The following is a 5517-nucleotide window of genomic DNA, read 5'->3' as shown; positions in this document are numbered from 1 at the left end:
CAGTGTGATAGTTCCATTACAGACTGCTCAGTGACTCAGTGTGATAGTTCCATTAGACTGCTCAGTGACTCAGTGTGATAGTTCCATTACAGACTGCTCAGTGACTCAGTGTGATAGTTCCATTACAGACTGCTCAGTGTGATAGTTACATTAGACTGTTCAGTGACTCCGTGTGATAGTTCCATTAGACTCAGTGTGATAGTTCCATTACAGACTGCTCAGTGACTCAGTGTGATAGTTCCATTACAGACTGCTCAGTGACTCAGTGTGATAGTTCCATTACAGACTGCTCAGTTACATTAGACTGTTCAGTGACTCAGTGTGATAGTTCCATTAGACTGCTCAGTGACTCAGTGTGATAGTTCCATTACAGACTGCTCAGTGACTCAGTGTGATAGTTCCATTAGACTGCTCAGTGACTCAGTGTGATAGTTCCATTAGACTGCTCAGTGACTCAGTGTGATAGTTCCATTACAGACTGCTCAGTGACTCAGTGTGATAGTTCCATTAGACTGCTCAGTGACTCAGTGTGATAGTTCCATTACAGACTGCTCAGTGTGATAGTTCCATTACAGACTGCTCAGTTCAGTGTGATAGTTCCATTAGACTGTTCAGTGACTCCGTGTGATAGTTCCATTAGACTCAGTGTGATAGTTCCATTAGACTGCTCAGTGACTCAGTGTGATAGTTCCATTACAGACTGCTCAGTGACTCAGTGTGATAGTTCCATTAGACTGCTCAGACTGTCACTCAGTGTGATAGTTCCATTAGACTGCTCAGTGACTCAGTGTGATAGTTCCATTAGACTGCTCAGTGTGATAGTTCCATTACAGACTCAGTGTGATAGTTCCATTAGACTGCTCAGTGACTCAGTGTGATAGTTCCATTAGACTGCTCAGTGACTCAGTGTGATAGTTCCATTAGACTGCTCAGTGACTCAGTGTGATAGTTCCATTACAGACTGCTCAGTGACTCAGTGTGATAGTTCCATTACAGACTGCAGTGACTCAGTGTGATAGTTCCATTAGACTGCTCGTGTGATAGTTCCATTAGACTGTTCAGTGTGATAGTTCCATTACAGACTGCTCAGTGACTCAGTGTGATAGTTCCATTACAGACTGCTCAGTGACTCAGTGTGATAGTTCCATTACAGACTGCTCAGTGAGTGTGATAGTTCCATTAGACTGCTCAGTGACTCAGTGTGATAGTTCCATTAGACTCAGTGTGATAGTTCCATTAGACTGCTCAGTGACTCAGTGTGATAGTTCCATTACAGACTGCTCAGTGACTCAGTGTGATAGTTCCATTAGACTGCTCAGTGACTCAGTGTGATAGTTCCATTACAGACAGTGACTCAGTGTGATAGTTCCATTACAGACTGCTCAGTGTGATAGTTCCCAGACTGCTCAGTGACTCAGTGTGATAGTTCCATTAGACTGCTCAGTGACTCAGTGTGATAGTTCCATTAGACTGCTCAGTGACTCAGTGTGATAGTTCCATTAGACTGCTCAGTGACTCAGTGTGATAGTTCCATTACAGACTGCTCAGTGACTCAGTGTGATAGTTCCATTAGACTGCTCAGTGACTCAGTGTGATAGTTCCATTACAGACTGCTCAGTAACTCAGTGTGATAGTTCCATTAGACTGCTCAGTGTGATAGTTCCATTACAGACTGCTCAGTGTGATAGTTCCATTACAGACTGCTCAGTGACTCAGTGTGATAGTTCCATTAGACTGCTCAGTGAGTTCCATTCAGACTGCTCAGTGACTCAGTGTGATAGTTCCATTACAGACTGCTCAGTGTGATAGACATTGACTCAGTGACTCAGTGTGATAGTTCCATTAGACCATGATAGTTCCATTAGACTGCTCAGTGACTCAGTGTGATAGTTCCATTACAGACTGCTCAGTGACTCAGTGTGATAGTTCCATTACAGACTGCTCAGTGTGATAGTTCCATTAGACTGCTCAGTGACTCAGTGTGATAGTTCCATTAGACTGCTCAGTGACTCAGTGTGATAGTTCCATTAGACTGCTGTGACTCAGTGTGATAGACTCAGTGTGATAGTTCCATTACAGACTGCTCAGTGACTCAGTGTGATAGTTCCATTAGACTGCTCAGTGACTCAGTGTGATAGTTCCATTAGACTGCTCAGTGACTCAGTTCCATTGACTCAGTGACTCCGTGTGATAGTTCCATTAGACTGTTCAGTGTGATAGTTCCATTACAGACTGCTCAGTGACTCAGTGTGATAGTTCCATTACAGACTGCTCAGTGACTCAGTGTGATAGTTCCATTACAGACTGCTTAGTGTGATAGTTACATTAGACTGTTCAGTGACTCCGTGTGATAGTTCCATTAGACTGTTCAGTGTGATAGTTCCATTAGACTGCTCAGTGACTCAGTGTGATAGTTCCATTACAGACTGCTCAGTGACTCAGTGTGATAGTTCCATTAGACTGCTGTGATCAGATAGTTCCATTAGACTGCTCAGTGACTCAGTGTGATAGTTCCATTACAGACTGCTCAGTGTGATAGTTCCATTACAGACTGCTCAGTGACTCAGTGTGATAGTTCCATTAGACTGCTCAGTGACTCAGTGTGATAGTTCCATTAGACTGCTCAGTGACTCAGTGTGATAGTTCCATTAGACTGCTCAGTGACTCAGTGTGATAGTTCCATTAGACTGCTCAGTGACTCAGTGTGATAGTTCCATTACTGACTGCTCAGTTCCATTGACTGCTCAGTGACTCAGTGTGATAGTTCCATTAGACTGCTCAGTGACTCAGTGTGATAGTTCCATTACAGACTGCTCAGTGACTCAGTGTGATAGTTCCATTAGACTGCTCAGTGACTCAGTGTGATAGTTCCATTACAGACTGCTCAGTGACTCAGTGTGATAGTTCCATTAGACTGCTCAGTGACTCAGTGTGATAGTTCCATTACAGACTGCTCAGTGACTCAGTGTGATAGTTCCATTACAGACTGCTCAGTGTGATAGTTCCTCAGACTGCTCAGTGACTCAGTGTGATAGTTCCATTAGACTGCTCAGTGACTCAGTGTGATAGTTCCATTACAGACTGCTCAGTGACTCAGTGTGATAGTTCCATTAGACTGCTCAGTGACTCAGTGTGATAGTTCCATTAGACTGCTCAGTGACTCAGTGTGATAGTTCCATTACAGACTGCTCAGTGACTCAGTGTGATAGTTCCATTAGACAGTGACTCTAGTTCCATTGACTCAGTGTGATAGTTCCATTACAGACTGTTCTCAGTGTGATAGTTCCATTAGACTCAGTGTGATAGTTCCATTAGACTGCTCAGTGACTCAGTGTGATAGTTCCATTACAGACTGCTCAGTGACTCAGTGTGATAGTTCCAATAGACTGCTCAGTGTGATAGTTCCATTAGACTGCTCAGTCACTCAGTGTGATAGTTCCATTAGACTGCTCAGTGACTCAGTGTGATAGTTCCATTAGACTGCTCAGTGACTCAGTGTGATAGTTCCATTACAGACTGCTCAGTGACTCAGTGTGATAGTTCCATTAGACTGCTCAGTGACTCAGTGTGATAGTTCCATTAGACTGCTCAGTGACTCAGTGTGATAGTTCCATTACAGACTGCTCAGTGACTCAGTGTGATAGTTCCATTACAGACTGCTCAGTGATCAGTGTGATAGACTGTTCAGTGACAGACTGTTCCAGTGACTCAGTGTGATAGTTCCATTACAGACTGCTCAGTGACTCAGTGTGATAGTTCCATTACAGACTGCTGACTCAGTGTGATAGTTCCATTACAGACAGTGTGATAGTTCCATTAGACTGTTCAGTGACTCAGTGTGATAGTTCCATTAGACTGCTGTTCAGTGTGATAGTTCCATTAGACTGCTCAGTGACTCAGTGTGATAGTTCCATTACAGACTGCTCAGTGACTCAGTGTGATAGTTCCATTAGACTGCTCAGTGTGATAGTTCCATTAGACTGCTCAGTCAGTGTGATAGTTCCATTTCCATTAGTTCCAGACTGCTCAGTGACTCAGTGTGATAGTTCCATTAGACTGCTCAGTGACTCAGTGTGATAGTTCCATTACAGACTGCTCAGTGACTGACTCAGTGTGATAGTTCCATTAGACAGACTGCTCAGTGACTCAGTGTGATAGTTCCATCAGTGTGATAGTTCCATTAGACTGCTCAGTGACTCAATGTGATAGTTCCATTACAGACTGCTCAGTGTGATATTTCCATTAGACTGCTCAGTGACTCAGTGTGATAGTTCCATTACAGACTGCTCAGTGACTCAGTGTGATAGTTCCATTAGACTGCTCAGTGACTCAGTGTGATAGTTCCATTACAGACTGCTCAGTGTGATAGTTCCATTACAGACTGCTCAGTGTGATAGTTCCATTACAGACTACTCAGTGTGATAGTTCCATTAGACTGCTCAGTGACTCCCTGTGATAGTTCCATTAGACTGTTCAGTGTGATAGTTCCATTACAGACTGCTCAGTGACTCAGTGTGATAGTTCCATTACAGACTGCTCAGTGACTCAGTGTGATAGTTCCATTAGACTGCTCAGTGACTCAGTGTGATAGTTCCAATAGACTGCTCAGTGTGATAGTTCCATTAGACTGCTCAGTCACTCAGTGTGATAGTTCCATTAGACTGCTCAGTCACTCAGTGTGATAGTTCCATTACAGAATGCTCAGTGACTCAGTGTGATAGTTCCATTACAGACTGCTCAGTGAGTCAGTGTGATAGTTCCATTAGACTGCTCAGTGACTCAGTGTGATAGTTCCATTACAGACTGCTCAGAGACTCAGTGTGATAGTTCCATTACAGACTGCTCAGTGAGTCATTGTGATAGTTCCATTAGACTGCTCAGTGACTCAGTCTGATAGTTCCATTACAGACTGCTCAGTGACTCAGTGTGATAGTTCCATTACAGACTGCTCAGTGTGATAGTTCCATTACAGACTGCTCAGTGTGATAGTTACATTAGACTGTTCAGTGACTCAGTGTGATAGTTCCATTACAGACTGCTCAGTGACTCAGTGTGATAGTTCCATTAGACTGCTCAGTGACTCAGTGTGATAGTTCCATTAGACTGCTCAGTGACTCAGTGTGATAGTTCCATTACAGACTGCTCAGTGACTCAGTGTGATAGTTCCATTAGACTGCTCAGTGACTCAGTGTGATAGTTCCATTACAGACTGCTCAGTAACTCAGTGTGATAGTTCCATTAGACTGCTCAGTGACTCAGTGTGATAGTTCCATTACAGACTGCTCAGTGACTCAGTGTGATAGTTCCATTAGACTGCTCAGTGACTCAGTGTGATAGTTCCATTACATTAGACTGCTCAGTGACTCAGTGTGATAGTTCCATTAGACTGCTCAGTGACTCAGTGTGATGTTCCATTAGTTCCAGTTACATTAGACTGCTCAGTGACGTGTGATAGTTGACTGTCAGTGTGATAGTTCCATTAGACTGCTCAGTGACTCAGTGTGATAGTTCCATTAC

Source organism: Oncorhynchus nerka, linkage group LG23 (genome assembly GCF_034236695.1).
Source record: "Oncorhynchus nerka isolate Pitt River linkage group LG23, Oner_Uvic_2.0, whole genome shotgun sequence".
Taxonomy (NCBI): domain Eukaryota; kingdom Metazoa; phylum Chordata; class Actinopteri; order Salmoniformes; family Salmonidae; genus Oncorhynchus; species Oncorhynchus nerka.
The sequence above is the reverse complement of the archived record's forward strand: the minus strand, read 5'-3'. Positions refer to the sequence as shown.